We start from the raw sequence: 23713 nt of genomic DNA on the forward strand, positions 1-23713 counted from the left end.
CCTCTAGCACTCCATCAGGAACCCTCCTCTATCATTTGAGGTGGGTTTCAGAACTGTAGCTCCGATTCACATTTTTACCTATTTCCAAACCATGATGTATCCCCTATGACACTTTCACTTGATTACCCTTCCTCGGGTGCCAAAGTTGACTTTCACGAAACTGTGTTTGGACCCTCCAGCACTCCATCAGGAACCCTCCTCTATCATTTGAGCTGGTTTTAAGGGCTCTATCTCCGATTCACATTTTCACCTTTTTCCAAACCATGATGTATCCACTTTTTCCCTTTCACTTGATTACCCTTCCTGGGGTGCCGAAGTTGACCTTCAGAAAACCGTGTTTGTACCCTCTAGCACTCCATCAGGTACCCTCCTCTATCATTTGAGCTGGTTTTAAAACCTGTAGTTCCGAATCGCATTTTCACCTATTTCCAAACCATGATGTATCCCCTATGACCCTTTCACGGGATTACCCTTCCTCGGGTGCCAAAGTTGACCTTTACGAAACTTTGTTTTGACCCTCTAGCACTCCATTAGGAACCCTCCTCTATCATTTGAGGTTTTTTTCAGAACTGTAGCTCCGATTCACATTTTTACCTATTTCCAAACCATGATGTATCCCCTATGACCCTTTCACTTGATCACCTTTCCTCGGGTGGCAAAGTTGACTTTCACTTGATTACCCTTCGTGTGGTGCCAAACTTGACCTTCAGAAAATTGTGTTTCTACACTCTTGCACTCCATCAGGAACCCTCCTCTATCATTTGAGGTTTTTTTCAGAACTGTAGCTCCGATTCACATTTTTACCTATTTCCTAACCATGATGTATCCCCTATGACACTTTCACTTGATTACCCTTCCTGGGGTGCCAAAGTTGACTTTCACGAAACTGTGTTTCGACCCTCTAGCACTCCGTCAGGAACCCTCCTCTATCATTTGAGCTGGTTTTAATTGCTCTATCTCCGATTCACATTTTCACCTTTTTCCAATCAATGATGTGTCCACTTTTACCCTTTCACTTGATTACCCTTCCTGGGGTGCCGAAGTTGACGTTCAGAAAACCGTGTTTGTACCCTCTAGCACTCCATCAGGTACCCTCCTCTATCATTTGAGTTGGTTTTAAAACCTGTAGTTCCGAACCGCATTTTCACCTATTTCCAAACCATGATGTATCCCCTATGACCCTTTGACGGTATTACCCTTCCTGGGGTGCCAAAGTGGACTTTCACGAAACTGTGTTTGGACCGTCTGCACTCCATCAGCAACCTTCCTCTATCACTTGAGGTTTTTTTCAGAACTGTAGCTCCGATTCACATTTTTGCCTATTTCCAAACCATGATGCATCCACTATTACCCTTTCACTTGATTACCCTTCTTGGGGTGCCGAAGTTGACCTTCAGAAAACCGTGTTTGTACCCTCTAGCACTCCATCAGGTAAACTCCTCTATCATTTGAGCTGGTTTTAAAACCTGTAGTTCCGAATCGCGTTTTCACCTATTTCCAAACCATGATGTATCCCCTATGACCCTTTGACGTGATTACCCTTCCTGGGGTGCCAAAGTTGACTTTCACGAAACTGTGTATTGACCCTCTAGCACTCCATTAGGAACCCTCCTCTCTCATTTGAGCTGGTTTTTAGAACTGTAGCTCCGATTCACCTTTTTACCTATTTCCCAACCAGGATGTATCCCCTATGACCCTTTCACGGGATTACTTTTTCTCGGGTGCCAAAGTGGACTTTCACGAACCTGTGTTTTGACCCTCTAGCACTCCATCAGGAACCCTCCTCTATCATTTGAGGTGCTTTTCAGAACTGTAGCTCCGATTCACATTTTTACCTATTTCCAAACCATAATGTATCCCCTATGACCCTTTCACTTGATTACCCTTCCTCGGGTGCCAAAGTTGACTTTCACGAAACTCTGTTTGGACCCTTCAGCACTCCATCAGGAACCCTCCTCTATCATTTGAGCTGGTTTTAAGGGCTGTATCTAAGATTCACATTTTCACCTTTTTCAAAACCATGATGTATCCACTTTCACCCTTTCACTTGATTACCCTTCCTCGGGTGCCGAAGTTGACCTTCAGAAAACCGTGTTTGTACCCTCTAGCACTCCATCAGGAACCCTCCTCTATCATTTGAGCTGGTTTTAAGAGCTGTAACTCCGATTCACCTTTTTACCTATTTACCAACCATGATGTATCCCCTACGACCCTTTGACGGGATTACCCTTCCTCGGGTGCCAAAGTTGACTTTCACGAAACTGTGTTTGGACCCTCTGCACTCCATCAGCAACCCTCCTCTATCATTTGAGTTGTTTTTAAGAGCTGTAACTCCGATTCACCTTTTTACCTATTTACCAACCATGATGTATCCCCTATGACCCTTTGACGGAATTACCCTTCCTGGGGTGCCAAAGTTGACTTTCACGAAACTGTGTTTGGACACTCTGCACTCCATTAGTCACCATCCTCTATCATTTGAGCTGGTTTTAAGAGCTGTAACTCCGATTCACCTTCTTACCTATTTCCAAACCATAATGTATCTCCTATGACCCTTTCACTTGATTACCCTTCCTCGGGTGCCAAAGTTGACTTTCACGAAACTGTGTTTGGACCCTCTAGCACTCCATCAGGAACCCTCCTCCATTGTTTGAGCTGTTTTTTAGAACTGTAGCTCCGATTCACATTTCCACCAATTTCCAAACCATTATGTATCCCCTTTGACCCTTTCACGGGATTACCCTTCCTCGGGTGCCAAAGTTGACCTTTACGAAACTTTGTTTTGACCCTCTAGCACTCCATCAGGAACCCTCCTCTATCATTTGAGGTTTTTTTTGAGAACTGTAGCTCCGATTCACATTTTTACCTATTTCCTAACCATGATGTATCCCCTATGACCCTTTCACTTGATTACCCTTCCTCAGGTGCCAAAGTTGATTTTCACGAAACTGTGTTTCGACCCTCTAGCACTCCGTCAGGAACCCTCCTCTATCATTTGAGCTGGTTTTAAGGGCTGTATCTCCGATTCACATTTTCACCTATTTCCAAACCATGATGTGTCCACTTTTACCCTTTCACTTGATTACCCTTCCTGGGGTGCCCAAGTTGACTTTCACGAAACTGTGTTTGGACCCTCTAGCACTCCATCAGGAACCCTCCTCTATCATTTCAGCTGCTTTTAAGAGCTGTAGCTCCGATTCACATTTTTACCTATTTCCAAACCATGATGTATCCACTATTACCCTTTCAATTGATTACCCTTCCTCGGGTGCCAAACTTGACCTTCAGAAAATTGTGTTTGTACCCTCTAGCACTCCATCAGAAACCCTCCTCTATCATTTGAGCTGCTTTTTACAACTGTAGCTCCAATTCACCTTTTTACCTATTTCCAAAGCATGATGTATCCCCTATGACCATTTCACGGGATTACCCTTTCTCGGGTGCCAAAGTTGACTTTCACGAAACTGTGTTTTGACCCTCTAGCACTCCATCAGGAACCCTCCTCTATCATTTGAGGTGGGTTTCAGAACTGTAGCTCCGATTCACATTTTTACCTATTTCCAAACCATGATGTATCCCCTATGACACTTTCACTTGATTACCCTTCCTCGGGTGCCAAAGTTGACTTTCACGAAACTGTGTTTGGACCCTCCAGCACTCCATCAGGAACCCTCCTCTATCATTTGAGCTGGTTTTAAGGGCTCTATCTCCGATTCACATTTTCACCTTTTTCCAAACCATGATGTATCCACTTTTTCCCTTTCACTTGATTACCCTTCCTGGGGTGCCGAAGTTGACCTTCAGAAAACCGTGTTTGTACCCTCTAGCACTCCATCAGGTACCCTCCTCTATCATTTGAGCTGGTTTTAAAACCTGTAGTTCCGAATCGCATTTTCACCTATTTCCAAACCATGATGTATCCCCTATGACCCTTTCACGGGATTACCCTTCCTCGGGTGCCAAAGTTGACCTTTACGAAACTTTGTTTTGACCCTCTAGCACTCCATTAGGAACCCTCCTCTATCATTTGAGGTTTTTTTCAGAACTGTAGCTCCGATTCACATTTTTACCTATTTCCAAACCATGATGTATCCCCTATGACCCTTTCACTTGATCACCTTTCCTCGGGTGGCAAAGTTGACTTTCACTTGATTACCCTTCGTGTGGTGCCAAACTTGACCTTCAGAAAATTGTGTTTCTACACTCTTGCACTCCATCAGGAACCCTCCTCTATCATTTGAGGTTTTTTTCAGAACTGTAGCTCCGATTCACATTTTTACCTATTTCCTAACCATGATGTATCCCCTATGACACTTTCACTTGATTACCCTTCCTGGGGTGCCAAAGTTGACTTTCACGAAACTGTGTTTCGACCCTCTAGCACTCCGTCAGGAACCCTCCTCTATCATTTGAGCTGGTTTTAATTGCTCTATCTCCGATTCACATTTTCACCTTTTTCCAATCAATGATGTGTCCACTTTTACCCTTTCACTTGATTACCCTTCCTGGGGTGCCGAAGTTGACGTTCAGAAAACCGTGTTTGTACCCTCTAGCACTCCATCAGGTACCCTCCTCTATCATTTGAGTTGGTTTTAAAACCTGTAGTTCCGAACCGCATTTTCACCTATTTCCAAACCATGATGTATCCCCTATGACCCTTTGACGGTATTACCCTTCCTGGGGTGCCAAAGTGGACTTTCACGAAACTGTGTTTGGACCGTCTGCACTCCATCAGCAACCTTCCTCTATCACTTGAGGTTTTTTTCAGAACTGTAGCTCCGATTCACATTTTTGCCTATTTCCAAACCATGATGCATCCACTATTACCCTTTCACTTGATTACCCTTCTTGGGGTGCCGAAGTTGACCTTCAGAAAACCGTGTTTGTACCCTCTAGCACTCCATCAGGTAAACTCCTCTATCATTTGAGCTGGTTTTAAAACCTGTAGTTCCGAATCGCGTTTTCACCTATTTCCAAACCATGATGTATCCCCTATGACCCTTTGACGTGATTACCCTTCCTGGGGTGCCAAAGTTGACTTTCACGAAACTGTGTATTGACCCTCTAGCACTCCATTAGGAACCCTCCTCTCTCATTTGAGCTGGTTTTTAGAACTGTAGCTCCGATTCACCTTTTTACCTATTTCCCAACCAGGATGTATCCCCTATGACCCTTTCACGGGATTACCCTTTCTCGGGTGCCAAAGTGGACTTTCACGAACCTGTGTTTTGACCCTCTAGCACTCCATCAGGAACCCTCCTCTATCATTTGAGGTGCTTTTCAGAACTGTAGCTCCGATTCACATTTTTACCTATTTCCAAACCATGATGTATCCCCTATGACCCTTTCACTTGATTACCCTTCCTCGGGTGCCAAAGTTGACTTTCACGAAACTCTGTTTGGACCCTTCAGCACTCCATCAGGAACCCTCCTCTATCATTTGAGCTGGTTTTAAGGGCTGTATCTAAGATTCACATTTTCACCTTTTTCAAAACCATGATGTATCCACTTTCACCCTTTCACTTGATTACCCTTCCTCGGGTGCCGAAGTTGACCTTCAGAAAACCGTGTTTGTACCCTCTAGCACTCCATCAGGAACCCTCCTCTATCATTTGAGCTGGTTTTAAGAGCTGTAACTCCGATTCACCTTTTTACCTATTTACCAACCATGATGTATCCCCTACGACCCTTTGACGGGATTACCCTTCCTCGGGTGCCAAAGTTGACTTTCACGAAACTGTGTTTGGACCCTCTGCACTCCATCAGCAACCCTCCTCTATCATTTGAGTTGTTTTTAAGAGCTGTAACTCCGATTCACCTTTTTACCTATTTACCAACCATGATGTATCCCCTATGACACTTTGACGGAATTACCCTTCCTGGGGTGCCAAAGTTGACTTTCACGAAACTGTGTTTGGACACTCTGCACTCCATTAGTCACCATCCTCTATCATTTGAGCTGGTTTTAAGAGCTGTAACTCCGATTCACCTTCTTACCTATTTCCAAACCATAATGTATCTCCTATGACCCTTTCACTTGATTACCCTTCCTCGGGTGCCAAAGTTGACTTTCACGAAACTGTGTTTGGACCCTCTAGCACTCCATCAGGAACCCTCCTCCATTGTTTGAGCTGTTTTTTAGAACTGTAGCTCCGATTCACATTTCCACCAATTTCCAAACCATTATGTATCCCCTTTGACCCTTTCACGGGATTACCCTTCCTCGGGTGCCAAAGTTGATCTTTACGAAACTTTGTTTTGACCCTCTAGCACTCCATCAGGAACCCTCCTCTATCATTTGAGGTTTTTTTTGAGAACTGTAGCTCCGATTCACATTTTTACCTATTTCCTAACCATGATGTATCCCCTATGACCCTTTCACTTGATTACCCTTCCTCGGGTGCCAAAGTTGATTTTCACGAAACTGTGTTTCGACCCTCTAGCACTCCGTCAGGAACCCTCCTCTATCATTTGAGCTGGTTTTAAGGGCTGTATCTCCGATTCACATTTTCACCTATTTCCAAACCATGATGTGTCCACTTTTACCCTTTCACTTGATTACCCTTCCTGGGGTGCCCAAGTTGACTTTCACGAAACTGTGTTTGGACCCTCTAGCACTCCATCAGGAACCCTCCTCTATCATTTCAGCTGCTTTTAAGAGCTGTAGCTCCGATTCACATTTTTACCTATTTCCAAACCATGATGTATCCACTATTACCCTTTCAATTGATTACCCTTCCTCGGGTGCCAAACTTGACCTTCAGAAAATTGTGTTTGTACCCTCTAGCACTCCATCAGAAACCCTCCTCTATCATTTGAGCTGCTTTTTACAACTGTAGCTCCAATTCACCTTTTTACCTATTTCCAAAGCATGATGTATCCCCTATGACCATTTCACGGGATTACCCTTTCTCGGGTGCCAAAGTTGACTTTCACGAAACTGTGTTTTGACCCTCTAGCACTCCATCAGGAACCCTCCTCTATCATTTGAGGTGGGTTTCAGAACTGTAGCTCCGATTCACATTTTTACCTATTTCCAAACCATGATGTATCCCCTATGACACTTTCACTTGATTACCCTTCCTCGGGTGCCAAAGTTGACTTTCACGAAACTGTGTTTGGACCCTCCAGCACTCCATCAGGAACCCTCCTCTATCATTTGAGCTGGTTTTAAGGGCTCTATCTCCGATTCACATTTTCACCTTTTTCCAAACCATGATGTATCCACTTTTTCCCTTTCACTTGATTACCCTTCCTGGGGTGCCGAAGTTGACCTTCAGAAAACCGTGTTTGTACCCTCTAGCACTCCATCAGGTACCCTCCTCTATCATTTGAGCTGGTTTTAAAACCTGTAGTTCCGAATCGCATTTTCACCTATTTCCAAACCATGATGTATCCCCTATGACCCTTTCACGGGATTACCCTTCCTCGGGTGCCAAACTTGACCTTCAGAAAATTGTGTTTGTACCCTCTTGCACTCCATCAGGAACCCTCATCTATTATTTGAGCTGGTTTTTAGAACTGTAGCTCCGATTCACCTTCTTACCTATTTCCCAACCATGATGTATCCCCTATGACCCTTTCACGGGATTACCCTTCCTCGGGTACCAATGTTGACTTTCACGAAACTTTGTTTGGACACTCTAGCACTCCATCAGGAACCCTCCTCTATCATTTGAGGTTTTTTTCAGAACTGTAGCTCCGATTTACATTTTTACCTATTTCCAAACCATGATGTATCCCCTATGACCCTTTCACTTGATTACCCTTCCTCGGGTGCCAACGTTGACTTTCACGAAACTGTGTTTTGACCCTCTAGCACTCCATCAGGAACCCTCCTCTATTGTTTGAGCTGTTTTTTATAACTGTAGCTCCGATTCACATTTCCACCAATTTCCAAACCATTATGTATCCCCTTTGACCGTTTCACGAGATTACCCTTCCTGGGGTGCCCAAGTTGACTTTCACGAAACTGTGTTTGGACCCTCTAGCACTCCATCAGGAACCCTCCTCTATTATTTGAGCTGGTTTTAAGATCTGTAGCTCCGATTCACATTTTTACCTATTTCCAAACCATGATGTATCCACTATTACCCTTTCACTTGATTACCCTTCCTCGGGTGCCAAACTTGACCTTCAGAAAATTGTGTTTGTACCCTCTAGCACTCCATCAGGAACCCTCCTCTATTATTTGAGCTGGTTTTAAGATCTGTAGCTCCGATTCACATTTTTACCTATTTCCAAACCATGATGTATCCACTATTACCCTTTCACTTGATTACCCTTCCTGGGGTGCCGAAGTTGACGTTCAGAAAACCGTGTTTGTACCCTCTAGCACTCCATCAGGTACCCTCCTCTATCATTTGAGTTGGTTTTAAAACCTGTAGTTCCGAACCGCATTTTCACCTATTTCCAAACCATGATGTATCCCCTATGACCCTTTGACGGTATTACCCTTCCTGGGGTGCCAAAGTGGACTTTCACGAAACTGTGTTTGGACCGTCTGCACTCCATCAGCAACCTTCCTCTATCACTTGAGGTTTTTTTCAGAACTGTAGCTCCGATTCACATTTTTGCCTATTTCCAAACCATGATGCATCCACTATTACCCTTTCACTTGATTACCCTTCTTGGGGTGCCGAAGTTGACCTTCAGAAAACCGTGTTTGTACCCTCTAGCACTCCATCAGGTAAACTCCTCTATCATTTGAGCTGGTTTTAAAACCTGTAGTTCCGAATCGCGTTTTCACCTATTTCCAAACCATGATGTATCCCCTATGACCCTTTGACGTGATTACCCTTCCTGGGGTGCCAAAGTTGACTTTCACGAAACTGTGTATTGACCCTCTAGCACTCCATTAGGAACCCTCCTCTATCATTTGAGCTGGTTTTTAGAACTGTAGCTCCGATTCACCTTTTTACCTATTTCCCAACCAGGATGTATCCCCTATGACCCTTTCACGGGATTACCCTTTCTCGGGTGCCAAAGTGGACTTTCACGAACCTGTGTTTTGACCCTCTAGCACTCCATCAGGAACCCTCCTCTATCATTTGAGGTGCTTTTCAGAACTGTAGCTCCGATTCACATTTTTACCTATTTCCAAACCATGATGTATCCCCTATGACCCTTTCACTTGATTACCCTTCCTCGGGTGCCAAAGTTGACTTTCACGAAACTCTGTTTGGACCCTTCAGCACTCCATCAGGAACCCTCCTCTATCATTTGAGCTGGTTTTAAGGGCTGTATCTAAGATTCACATTTTCACCTTTTTCAAAACCATGATGTATCCACTTTCACCCTTTCACTTGATTACCCTTCCTCGGGTGCCGAAGTTGACCTTCAGAAAACCGTGTTTGTACCCTCTAGCACTCCATCAGGAACCCTCCTCTATCATTTGAGCTGGTTTTAAGAGCTGTAACTCCGATTCACCTTTTTACCTATTTACCAACCATGATGTATCCCCTACGACCCTTTGACGGGATTACCCTTCCTCGGGTGCCAAAGTTGACTTTCACGAAACTGTGTTTGGACCCTCTGCACTCCATCAGCAACCCTCCTCTATCATTTGAGTTGTTTTTAAGAGCTGTAACTCCGATTCACCTTTTTACCTATTTACCAACCATGATGTATCCCCTATGACACTTTGACGGAATTACCCTTCCTGGGGTGCCAAAGTTGACTTTCACGAAACTGTGTTTGGACACTCTGCACTCCATTAGTCACCATCCTCTATCATTTGAGCTGGTTTTAAGAGCTGTAACTCCGATTCACCTTCTTACCTATTTCCAAACCATAATGTATCTCCTATGACCCTTTCACTTGATTACCCTTCCTCGGGTGCCAAAGTTGACTTTCACGAAACTGTGTTTGGACCCTCTAGCACTCCATCAGGAACCCTCCTCCATTGTTTGAGCTGTTTTTTAGAACTGTAGCTCCGATTCACATTTCCACCAATTTCCAAACCATTATGTATCCCCTTTGACCCTTTCACGGGATTACCCTTCCTCGGGTGCCAAAGTTGATCTTTACGAAACTTTGTTTTGACCCTCTAGCACTCCATCAGGAACCCTCCTCTATCATTTGAGGTTTTTTTTGAGAACTGTAGCTCCGATTCACATTTTTACCTATTTCCTAACCATGATGTATCCCCTATGACCCTTTCACTTGATTACCCTTCCTCGGGTGCCAAAGTTGATTTTCACGAAACTGTGTTTCGACCCTCTAGCACTCCGTCAGGAACCCTCCTCTATCATTTGAGCTGGTTTTTAGGGCTGTATCTCCGATTCACATTTTCACCTATTTCCAAACCATGATGTGTCCACTTTTACCCTTTCACTTGATTACCCTTCCTGGGGTGCCCAAGTTGACTTTCACGAAACTGTGTTTGGACCCTCTAGCACTCCATCAGGAACCCTCCTCTATCATTTCAGCTGCTTTTAAGAGCTGTAGCTCCGATTCACATTTTTACCTATTTCCAAACCATGATGTATCCACTATTACCCTTTCAATTGATTACCCTTCCTCGGGTGCCAAACTTGACCTTCAGAAAATTGTGTTTGTACCCTCTAGCACTCCATCAGAAACCCTCCTCTATCATTTGAGCTGCTTTTTACAACTGTAGCTCCAATTCACCTTTTTACCTATTTCCAAAGCATGATGTATCCCCTATGACCATTTCACGGGATTACCCTTTCTCGGGTGCCAAAGTTGACTTTCACGAAACTGTGTTTTGACCCTCTAGCACTCCATCAGGAACCCTCCTCTATCATTTGAGGTGGGTTTCAGAACTGTAGCTCCGATTCACATTTTTACCTATTTCCAAACCATGATGTATCCCCTATGACACTTTCACTTGATTACCCTTCCTCGGGTGCCAAAGTTGACTTTCACGAAACTGTGTTTGGACCCTCCAGCACTCCATCAGGAACCCTCCTCTATCATTTGAGCTGGTTTTAAGGGCTCTATCTCCGATTCACATTTTCACCTTTTTCCAAACCATGATGTATCCACTTTTTCCCTTTCACTTGATTACCCTTCCTGGGGTGCCGAAGTTGACCTTCAGAAAACCGTGTTTGTACCCTCTAGCACTCCATCAGGTACCCTCCTCTATCATTTGAGCTGGTTTTAAAACCTGTAGTTCCGAATCGCATTTTCACCTATTTCCAAACCATGATGTATCCCCTATGACCCTTTCACGGGATTACCCTTCCTCGGGTGCCAAACTTGACCTTCAGAAAATTGTGTTTGTACCCTCTTGCACTCCATCAGGAACCCTCATCTATTATTTGAGCTGGTTTTTAGAACTGTAGCTCCGATTCACCTTCTTACCTATTTCCCAACCATGATGTATCCCCTATGACCCTTTCACGGGATTACCCTTCCTCGGGTACCAATGTTGACTTTCACGAAACTTTGTTTGGACACTCTAGCACTCCATCAGGAACCCTCCTCTATCATTTGAGGTTTTTTTCAGAACTGTAGCTCCGATTTACATTTTTACCTATTTCCAAACCATGATGTATCCCCTATGACCCTTTCACTTGATTACCCTTCCTCGGGTGCCAACGTTGACTTTCACGAAACTGTGTTTTGACCCTCTAGCACTCCATCAGGAACCCTCCTCTATTGTTTGAGCTGTTTTTTATAACTGTAGCTCCGATTCACATTTCCACCAATTTCCAAACCATTATGTATCCCCTTTGACCGTTTCACGAGATTACCCTTCCTGGGGTGCCCAAGTTGACTTTCACGAAACTGTGTTTGGACCCTCTAGCACTCCATCAGGAACCCTCCTCTATTATTTGAGCTGGTTTTAAGATCTGTAGCTCCGATTCACATTTTTACCTATTTCCAAACCATGATGTATCCACTATTACCCTTTCACTTGATTACCCTTCCTCGGGTGCCAAACTTGACCTTCAGAAAATTGTGTTTGTACCCTCTAGCACTCCATCAGGAACCCTCATCTATTATTTGAGCTGGTTTTTAGAACTGTAGCTCCGATTCACCTTCTTACCTATTTCCCAACCATGATGTATCTCCTATGACCCTTTCACTTGATTACCCTTCCTCGGGTGCCAAAGTTGACCTTTACGAAACTTTGTTTTGACCCTCTAGCACTCCATTAGGAACCCTCCTCTATCATTTGAGGTTTTTTTCAGAACTGTAGCTCCGATTCACATTTTTACCTATTTCCAAACCATGATGTATCCCCTATGACCCTTTCACTTGATCACCTTTCCTCGGGTGGCAAAGTTGACTTTCACTTGATTACCCTTCGTGTGGTACCAAACTTGACCTTCAGATTATTGTGTTTGTACACACTTGCACTCCATCAGGAACCCTCCTCTATCATTTGAGTTTTTTTTCAGAACTGTAGCTCCGATTCACATTTTTACCTATTTCCAAAGCATGATGTATCCCCTATGACCATTTCACGGGATTACCCTTTCTCGGGTGCCAAAGTTGACTTTCACGAAACTGTGTTTTGACCCTCTAGCACTCCATCAGGAACCCTCCTCTATCATTTGAGGTGGGTTTCAGAACTGTAGCTCCGATTCACATTTTTACCTATTTCCAAACCATGATGTATCCCCTATGACACTTTCACTTGATTACCCTTCCTCGGGTGCCAAAGTTGACTTTCACGAAACTGTGTTTGGACCCTCCAGCACTCCATCAGGAACCCTCCTCTATCATTTGAGCTGGTTTTAAGGGCTCTATCTCCGATTCACATTTTCACCTTTTTCCAAACCATGATGTATCCATTTTTTCCCTTTCACTTGATTACCCTTCCTGGGGTGCCGAAGTTGACCTTCAGAAAACCGTGTTTGTACCCTCTAGCACTCCATCAGGTACCCTCCTCTATCATTTGAGCTGGTTTTAAAACCTGTAGTTCCGAATCGCATTTTCACCTATTTCCAAACCATGATGTATCCCCTATGACCCTTTCACGGGATTACCCTTCCTCGGGTGCCAAACTTGACCTTCAGAAAATTGTGTTTGTACCCTCTAGCACTCCATCAGGAACCCTCCTCTATCATTTGAGGTGGGTTTCAGAACTGTAGCTCCGACTCACATTTTTACCTATTTCCAAACCATGATGTATCCCCTATGACCCTTTCACTTGATCACCTTTCCTCGGGTAGCAAAGTTGACTTTCACTTGATTACCCTTTGTGGGGTGCCAAACTTGACCTTCAGAAAATTGTGTTTGTACACTCTTGCACTCCATCAGGAACCCTCCTCTATCATTTGAGTTTTTTTTTTCAGAACTGTAGCTCCGATTCACATTTTTACCTATTTCCTAACCATGATGTATCCCCTATGACACTTTCACTTGATTACCCTTCCTGGGGTGCCAAAGTTGACTTTCACGAAACTGTGTTTCGACCCTCTAGCACTCCGTCAGGAACCCTCCTCTATCATTTGAGCTGGTTTTAAAACCTGTAGTTCCGAATCGCATTTTCACCTATTTCCAAACCATGATGTATCCCCTATCACCCTTTGACGGTATTACCCTTCCTGGGGTGCCAAAGTGGACTTTCACGAAACTGTGTTTGGACCGTCTGCACTCCATCAGCAACCTTCCTCTATCATTTGAGCTGGTTTTAAGAGCTGTAACTCCGATTCACATTTTTAAAAATTTCCAAACCATCATGTATCCACTATTACCCTTTCACTTGATTACCCTTCCTGGGGTGCCAAACTTGACCTTCAGAAAATTGTGTTTGTACCCTCTTGCACTCCATCAGGAACCCTCATCTATTATTTGAGCTGGTTTTTAGAACTGTAGCTCCGATTCACCTTCTTACCTATTTCCCAACCATGATGTATCCCCTATGACCCTTTCACGGGATTTCCCTTCCTCGGGTACCAATGTTGACTTGCACGAAACTTTGTTTGGACACTCTAGCACTCCATCAGGAACCCTCCTCTATCATTTGAGGTTTTTTTCAGAACTGTAGCTCCGATTTACATTTTTACCTATTTCCAAACCATGATGTATCCCCTATGACCCTTTCACTTGATTACCCTTCCTCGGGTGCCAAAGTTGACTTTCACGAAACTGTGTTTTGACCCTCTAGCACTCCATCAGGAACCCTCCTCTATTGTTTGAGCTGTTTTTTATAACTGTAGCTCCGATTCACATTTCCACCAATTTCCAAACCATTATGTATCCCCTTTGACCGTTTCACGAGATTACCCTTCCTGGGGTGCCCAAGTTGACTTTCACGAAACTGTGTTTGGACCCTCTAGCACTCCATCAGGAACCCTCCTCTATTATTTGAGCTGATTTTAAGATCTGTAGCTCCGATTCACATTTTTACCTATTTCCAAACCATGATGTATCCACTATTACCCTTTCACTTGATTACCCTTCCTCGGGTGCCAAACTTCACCTTCAGAAAATTGTGTTTGTACCCTCTAGCACTCCATCAGGAACCCTCATCTATTATTTGAGCTGGTTTTTAGAACTGTAGCTCCGATTCACCTTCTTACCTATTTCCCAACCATGATGTATCTCCTATGACCCTTTCACTTGATTACCCTTCCTCGGGTGCCAAAGTTGACCTTTACGAAACTTTGTTTTGACCCTCTAGCACTCCATCAGGAACCCTCCTCTATCATTTGAGGTTTTTTTCAGAACTGTAGCTCCGATTCACACTTTTACCTATTTCCAAACCATGATGTATACACTATGACCCTTTCACTTGATTACCCTTCCTGGGGTGCCAAAGTTGACTTTTACGAAACTTTGTTTGGACCCTCTAGCACTCCATCAGGAACCCTCCTCTATCATTTGAGGTTTTTTTCAGAACTGTAGCTCCGATTCACATTTTTGCCTATTTCCAAACCATGATGCATCCACTATTACCCTTTCACTTGATTACCCTTCCTGGGGTGCCAAAGTTGACTTTCACGAAACTGTGTTTGGACCCTCTTGCACTCCGTCAGGAGCCCTCCTCTATCATTTGAGCTGGTTTTAAGGGCTCTATCTCCGATTCACATTTTCACCTATTTCCAAACCATGATGTATCCACTTTTACCCTTTCACTTCATTACCCTTCCTGGGGTGCCGAAGTTTACCTTCAGAAAACCGTGTTTGTACCCTCTAGCACTCCATCAGGTACCCTCCTCTATCATTTGAGCTCGTTTTAAAACCTGTAGTTCCGAATCGCATTTTCACCTACTTCCAAACCATGATGTATCCCCTATGACCCTTTAACGGGATTACCCTTCCTGTGGTGCCAAAGTTTACCTTCAGAAAACCGTGTTTGTACCCTCTAGCACTCCATCAGGTACCCTCCTCTATCATTTGAGCTGGTTTTAAAACCTGCAGTTCCGAATCGCATTTGCACCTATTTCCAAACCATGATGTATCCCCTATGACCCTTTAACGGGATTAGCCTTCCTGGGGTACCAAACTTGACTTTCACGAAACTGTGTAGTGACCCTCTAGCACTCCATCAGGAACCCTCCTCTCTCATTTGAGCTGGTTTTTAGAACTGTAGCTCCGATTCACCTTTTTACCTATTTCCCAACCAGGATGTATCCCCTATGACCCTTTCACGGGACTACCCTATCTCGGGTGCCAAAGTGGACTTTCACGAACCTGTGTTTTGACCCTCTAGCACTCCATCAGGAACCCTCCTCTATCATTTGAGGTGCTTTTCAGAACTGTAGCTCCGATTCACATTTTTACCTATTTCCAAACCATGATGTATCCCCTATGACCCTTTCACTTGATTACCCTTCCTCGGGTGCCAAAGTTGACTTTCACGAAACTCTGTTTGGACCCTTCAGCACTCCATCAGGAACCCTCCTCTATCATTTGAGCTGGTTTTAAGGGCTGTATCTAAGATTCACATTTTCACCTTTTTCAAAACCATGATGTATCCACTTTCACCCTTTCACTTGATTACCCTTCTTGGGGTGCCGAAGTTGACCTTCAGAAAACCGTGTTTGTACCCTCTAGCACTCCATCAGGTACCCTCCTCTATCATTTGAGCTGGTTTTAAAACCTGTAGTTCCGAATCGCATTTTCACCTATTTCCAAACCATGATGCATCCCCTATGACCCTTTCACGGGATTACCCTTCCTGGGGTGCCAAAGTTGACTTTCACGAAACTGTGTTTGGACCCTCTGCACTCCATCAGCAACCCTCCTCTATCATTTGAGCTGTTTTTAAGAGCTGTAACTCCGATTCACATTTCTACCTATTTCCAAACCAGGCTGTATCCACTATGACCCTTTCACGGGATTACCCTTGCTGGGGTGCCAAAGTTGACTTTCACGAAACTGTGTTTTGACCCTCTAGCACTCCATCAGGAACCCTCCTCTATCATTTGATCTGGTTTTTTAAGATCTGTAGTTCCGATTCACATTTTTACCTATTTCCAAATCATTATGTATCCACTATTACCCTTTCACGTGATTACCCTTCCTCGGGTGCCAGAGTTGACTTTCACGAAACTGTGTTTTGACTCTCTAACACTCCATCAGGAACCCTCCTCTATCATTTGAGCTGGTTGTGTGAGCTGTAGCTAAGATTCACATTTTTACCTATTTCCAAACCATGATGTATCCACTATTATACTTTCAAGTGATTACCTTTCCTGGGTTGCTAAAGTTGACTTTGACATAACTGTGTTTGTACAATCCACCACTCAGTCAGGAAAACTCCTCTATCATTTGAGCTGGTTTTAAGGGCTCTATCTCCGATTCACATTTCCACCTATTTCCAAACCATGATGTATCCACTTTTCCCCTTTGACGTGATTACCCTTCCTGGGGTGCCAAAGTTGACTTTCACGAAACTGTGTATTGACCCTCTAGCACTTCATCAGGAACCCTCCTATGTCATTTGAGGTCTTTTTAAAACCTGTAGCTCCGATTCACATTTTTACCTATTTCCAAAACATGATGTATCCCCTATGACCCTTTCACGGGATTACCCTTGCTGGGGTGCCAAAGGTGACTTTCACGAAACTGTGTTTGGACTCTCTAGCACTCCATCAGGAACCCTCCTCTATCATTTGAACTGGTTTTGAGAGCTGTAGCTCTGATTCACCTTTTTACCTATTTCCAAACCATGATGTATCCCCTATGACCCTTTCACGGGAGTAACCTTCCTGGGGTGCCAAAGTGGACTCTCACGAAACTTTGTCTGGACCCTCTAGCACTCCATCAGGAACCCTCCTCTATCATTTGAGCTGGTTTTGAGAGCTGTAGTTCCGATTTACATTTTTACCTATTTCCAAACCATGATGTATCCACTATTACCCTTTCACTTGATTACCCTTCCTGGGGTGCAGAAGTTGACTTTCACAAAAATGTGTGTTGACCCTCTAGCACTCCATCAGGAACTCAAATCGATCATTTGAGGTGGTTTTAAGAGCTGTAGCTCCGATTCACATTTTCACCTATTTCCAAACCATGATGTATCCACTATGACCCTTTCACGGGATTACCCTTCCTTTGTTGCCAAAGTTGACTTTCACAAAACTGTGTTTGGACAATCCACCACTCCGTCAGGAACCCTCCTCTATCATTTGAGCTGGTTTTAAGGGCTCTATCTCCGATTCACATTTCCACCTATTTCCAAACCATGATGTATCCACTTTTCCCCTTTAACGTGATTACCCTTCCTGGGGTGCCAAAGTTGACTTTCACGAAACTGTGTATTGACCCTCTAGCACTCCATCAGGAACCCTCCTATATCATTTGAGCTGGTTTTGAGAGCTGTAGTTCCGATTCACATTTTTGCCTATTTCCAAACCATGATGTATCCACTATTATACTTTCAAGTGATTACCCTTCCTGGGGTGCCAAAGTTGACTTTCACGAAACTATGCTTTGACCCTCTAGCACTCCATCAGGAACCCTCCTCTATCATTTGAGCTTCTTTTATAACCTGTAGCTCCGATTCACATTTTTGCATATTTCCAAACCATGATGTATCCACTATTATGCTTTCACGTGATTACCCTTGCTGGGGTGCCAAAGTTGACTTTCACGAAACTGTGTTTGGACCCTCTAGCACTCCATCAGGAACCCTCCTCTATCATTTGAGGTCGTTTTAAAACCTGTAGCTCCGATTCACATTTTTACCTATTTCCAAACCATGATGTATCCCCTATGACCCTTTCACGGGATTAACCTTCCTGGGGTGCCAAAGTTGACTTTCACGAAAGTGTGTTTGGACCCTCTAGCACTCCATCAGGAACCCTCCTATATCATTTGAGGTCGTTTTAAAACCTGTAGCTCCGATTCACATTTTTACCTATTTCCAAACCATGATGTATCCCCTATGACACTTTCACGGGATTAACCTTCCTGGGCTGCCAAAGTGAACTCTCACGAAACTGTGTTTGGTCTCTCTAGCACTCCATCAGGAACCCTCCTCTATCATTGAGCTTCTTTTAAAACCTGTTGCTCCGATTCACATTTTTACATTTTTCCAAACCATGATGTATCCACTATTAAACTATCACGTGATTACCCTTCCTGGGGTGCCAAAGTTGACTTTCACGAAACTGTGTTTGGACCCTCTAGTGCTCCATCACTAACCCTCCTCTATCATTTGAGCTGGTTTTGAGAGCTGTAGTTCCGATTCACATTTTTACCTATTTCCAAACCATGATGTATCCACTATTACCCTTTCACGGGATTACCCTTCCTGGGGTGCCAAAGTTGACTTTCACGAAGCTATGTTTTGACCCTCTAGCACTCCATCAGGAACCCTCCTCTATCATTTGAGCTGCTTTTAAAACCTGTAGCTCCGATTCACATTTTTACCTATTTCCAAACCATGATGTATCCACTATTATACTTTCACGGCATTACCCTTCCTGGGTTGCCAAAGTTGACTTTCATAGAACTGTGTTTGGACAATCCACCACTCCGTCAGGAACCCTCCTCTATCATTTGAGCTTCTTTTAAAACCTGTAGCTCCGATTCACATTTTTACATATTTTCAAACCATCACAGCAAAAATAAGCTTGTTTCCGGAACACTGAAACCAAGAAGAAACGCCATGGAAACCAACATTTACAGTTGGTTTCCTGGGAGTTTCCTACAGTTTCATTGTGGTTTCCATGCAACTGAAACTGCACCATTTCAGGATGGTTTCCAGTTCGTTTCATTACCCAGTCCTCCAAGCGGGATCCAGTTGGTTTCCATGTACGAGTTTATTGTAGGTTTCAACCTGGTTTCCATGTACGAGTTTATTGTAGGTTTTAACCTGGTTTCCATGTGTGAGTTTATTGTAGGTTTCAACCTGGTTTCCATGTGTGAGTTTATTGTAGGTTTCAACCTGGTTTCCATGTATGAGTTTACTGTAGGTTTCAACCTGGTTTCCATGTATGAGTTTACTGTAGGTTTCAACCTGGTTTCCGTGTTGTAGTTTCCAACCTAGTTTAATACCTAGTTTCCGTGAACTGAAACTTGCTCGTGTCGGCCCTTTACCCGGTCCTCCGGAAAACAGGTTGTCTCACATGTAGCAAATCAGGTATTTTATACAATTGCATAATGGTAAAAGGCTCCAGGATGGCAAATAACAGAATAAAACACAAATTCATTAAAAGTTTATTTATATTCAACAATTTGTTTGTACACAAATAATATTCGGAATATTCAAGTTAGTAAATGAAACAAAAGCAAGGGAATAATTAGCAGTGAGTACAGAATATTTTGCTTGAACACATCAATGTAGATCAGCCCATATCACTTGGCTTCCTAGTTTGAAAAATGTTAGCTCATTCCCCAAGAGAGGAAGAACTGTGTGCTTCTTCTCCTCCGGCCAATCAATCGTTTCACAGCCTTCCTGCTTTCCAGCTTCTGAAATTTGAAAAACAAACTATCAGTACAAACAATGATTCGTCAACGATATCCATGGCTAGAGAAAAGAAAACTGTCAAACATTGCTTGAGGTGAAATACACTGAACCCCATGTCCAAAAAGCGAAGAGCTCAAAAAGTATAAAATGAGCATTTGGCATCAAAAGTTTCAATCCCAGAACAGCCTATTGATATATGAGAGTGCAGAGACATGAAAAATTCTCCTTTGAAAGCCATAATTTATTTTCTGAATGTTACTTACAATGCACATTAGGTGTATAGAACTAGGACTTATCCGTTATTGTGAAAAGACATATTTTCTTAACCAATAATATGCAGTCATTCAGGCAGACAAGCTATGAATATGGGGTCACAAGCATACACTGCAACATAATATGTGCTATTTAAAACTTTTTAAGCTGTAACTTTCAAAGGATAAATTGCACTTTTTAAACAGTGTTCATTTTGAAATTCCTTGAATGTACATAGAAAGAATCCAAATTAACTTGATATTTTAAAGGATTCCTTTAAATGTTTAATCTGTGCAAGATGTACAATGACTAGAATACGTTTACTTACTCTGAACTTTTTGCCGTTCTTTGCGTACAAGCCCTGGGCCTCTGCTTTCCCCACACCTTCTTAAGAGATCCATCTTGTTCATCCAAACCCATCTGAAAAGACACATGTGCATGATGCATAACTATAAGTGAAACATGTTTCCAGTTGGAGGTTACAACAATAGTGACTGTGCCATTCATTTTTACTGATTCCTAGGATTTACATTATTTGATTATGTTGTATGTACATTATGTACTGGACGGTTCAGGTTATACATACCTTTTGTATGTCAAAATGAGTTGGTCCTGGCTGCCTTCTTCAGAATTTCCAACACTGCCCTCCTTTAAGCTGGAAACGTAGAAATGCATCGATTAAAAAACAGGAACTTGTCATATTGCACTCTTGATAACAATAAAGTGTCGAATAAAAAGAATAAATATCAATTTGCAAAGTGTAGATTATGCTAGATGAAAAGAATCCAGGTCAACAAATTCATATACTATTTTGGGTTGGCAATCCATCATTGTATACCCATATATTCTTTATATCAAAAACTCTTCGCAACCTTTTCTGTGGGCCTAACACAATCTACAATTCTTCATTCAGGGTTCGTTAAATCTTGATATGATAAGCATAACACTACTTACGTCAGATGGCAAACCTAAATTATCTCATAAATCAATGATATAAACATATTCAACATTAGTTTGAAAACATTGTGAAATTTCATTTTTGAAATTTCACTCAAACAATGCACCAAATCTGGTCAGAGAATCACTAACCTATAAATGCAAAATGACACTCTATCCCCAACTACATTGTTTTCAAAGGTGCAAATATCAAAAGCAATATGAAAAGGATTTCTTAAATAAATATTCGTATTTATAAATACGTTTGAAGTTACTGTGAGTCGTAACAAGCACATTAGCAAGAATAGACTAGAGATATTTGTGATTTATTTTCTTCTTGCAACGATAATTTTTCATTCATTAACACAATGAACCATTTTAATCGTGTGTGAGCTCATCCAAATCACAGTAATATTGAGTTCTTGAATTAACTGTGTGAAGGAAGCCATCTCTCTTGCTAAGAATTCAACACGCATTTGTTTACAGAGGTTCATCAAGTCTAAACTTTCATATGTATTGTGGTAGTTACTTATTTACGTTAAACATTACGAATAACATGAGCTATTGCTTATTTCAAGAAAATAACACTGTACCTGACCAGATCGTGGAATGTTCCTTTTCTCCCGCTGCGATCGACGACTGCTGCTGTTCTCAATTTTTCATGTAACCGAATCTCCAAAGCTTCTATTGTAAATCTCATTGCCAGTCTCTTGAATCAGATAACACGGGCAAACGTAGGAATACTGCATTGTGTTGACTTCCTTGTTGTCGTTACTGGACATACCGGTTGAGAACTGCTTTCAAAATAGTCGTCTCAAAACAACTTGGGATCAAGTGACAAAATGGCGGCAAGTGTGCGTTGGGGCATTGTGGGTAATAACAAATACCTGATCCTTTTTCGATTGGCAGGCATGAAATCCTTCTCTGACCCAATTACGATGTGCTTTTAAGACAAAGACTGAAAACGACCACTTCAGTACATTAAACTGTTGCTTTTATAAAATGTCACGACTTCGCGTGCCCATGGATTACCGAGTCATTACTTCCGGTTTCGTCTGTCAACACCTGACTCAGGTAAGTTCCATTGTTTTTACAGCTAGCTAATTTTGATAATAGAACCTGTTAAGTGGGGACTGCCCCAATGAAGCCGACACACGAACCCCGACACACTAATGACCTGACACTGATTAATTGTCAAGTATTTGAACTCAGTGTCAAAGTATTACAACTATAAATGCTTTTAATGCTAAACTTCACGCACTGCCTCAGTTTATTGTATAATTCACGTATATTCTGGATATTAAGAAATACCATCATGTAAGTACCGACCTGACAATTGTTTTAATGACTTATACTAATCTTCCTAAATGCTTATACTCTTTCACATTCCTAGGAGTTGGCAGTCTATAGCCTGTTTTTTATATATTGCATCATTTACCTTTTAATTAATAATATATATCTGAACTACTGCTATTGCTAAAGTGGTTTTAATTTTACTTATTTTTATACAATATATTTACTGAAAGGAATACAAGCCCGTACACAACTCAATGATCCAATAAACTATAATTAATATATAATAAAAGTTTAAGCAATGTTCCTATGCAGAGTCAACTCACCTTTTATTCTTGTATATAGATATCAGAGTTTTATTATTTCTTTTCAGATAAAGAAAGCGTCTGATCCTTAATTGGAGAAAGCAGACAACCGAAACCTGGACTTGCCTCATTCATCCCAATCTAGAGAAACCAGACTAAGTGTGCCTCGCGCACATAGCTGGACAAAGGCCATTTATAGCCATTCGTCCTTTCACCATTTATATGTTTAGTACGGTTATTGTGAAGTTTGTGTGCATGGTAGTTGGAATATGATGCTTCATTACATCATGAATAGACAAGAATGTGAAGGAACAAAGTGTATCGTTTGTTCTTGTATCATTAGTTTGAAGCCACATTTAATATTGTGATATCCACAGAATGATGCGTCAACAATTTACTTTTGTTGTCAGGAATGGAAACCAACACATGACCATAGCTTCGTGTCAGTTTCCATCACCAGAGCTTAGAGTATCCATTATGGATTCTATTTGGAAACTAGGTCACCCAGTTTCACTGAATGGATACCAACTGGATGTCAGGATGACAACCCATTTTATATTACTTAGTTCAAAACAGCCCAATGGAAACCAACATGAAACCACATTTTCTGCTTTTATGTTGGTTTCCACTTAGTGAGATGTGAGAATTGCAAATTCCAGATATGGAAACCAACAAGAAACCCCCGAACTTAGTTTCATTTTGGTTTCCATTTACAGAATTCCACAATCACAGATTCCAAAATGGAATCTAGTTGGAAACTCAGTTAGTGAGTTTCAGGGAATGGAAACCAACTGGATTCCGCAATTACCCACATTACGGATGGTTTCCAGAAACCTGGAAACCAAGTCATTTTTGCAGTGCATGATGTATCCACTATTATACTTTCACGTGATTACCCTTCCTGGGGTGCCAAAGTTGACTTTCACGAAACTGTGTTTGGACCCTCTACCACTCCATCAGCAACCCTCCTCTATCATTTGAGCTGGTTTTGAGAGCTGTAGTTCCGATTCACATTTTTACCTATTTCCAAACCATGATGTATCCACTATTACCCTTTCACGGGATTACCCTTCCTGGGGTGCCAAAG

General features: G+C 42.4%; 1 long non-coding RNA gene across 1 annotated transcript; it reads right to left on the reverse strand.

Annotated features, from left to right (window-relative positions):
• Positions 1-20459: 20459 nt before the first annotated feature.
• On the reverse strand, positions 20460-21864 carry LOC137276896 (uncharacterized). The gene is made up of 3 exons (XR_010956590.1): positions 21622-21864; positions 20679-20747; positions 20460-20512 (listed from the first exon to the last, which is right to left on the reverse strand). It is a non-coding gene; the product is annotated as an uncharacterized lncRNA (long non-coding RNA).
• Between the last annotated feature and the right edge of the window lie 1849 nt (positions 21865-23713).

Source organism: Haliotis asinina, chromosome 3, assembly GCF_037392515.1.
Source record: "Haliotis asinina isolate JCU_RB_2024 chromosome 3, JCU_Hal_asi_v2, whole genome shotgun sequence".
Classification (NCBI taxonomy): domain Eukaryota; kingdom Metazoa; phylum Mollusca; class Gastropoda; order Lepetellida; family Haliotidae; genus Haliotis; species Haliotis asinina.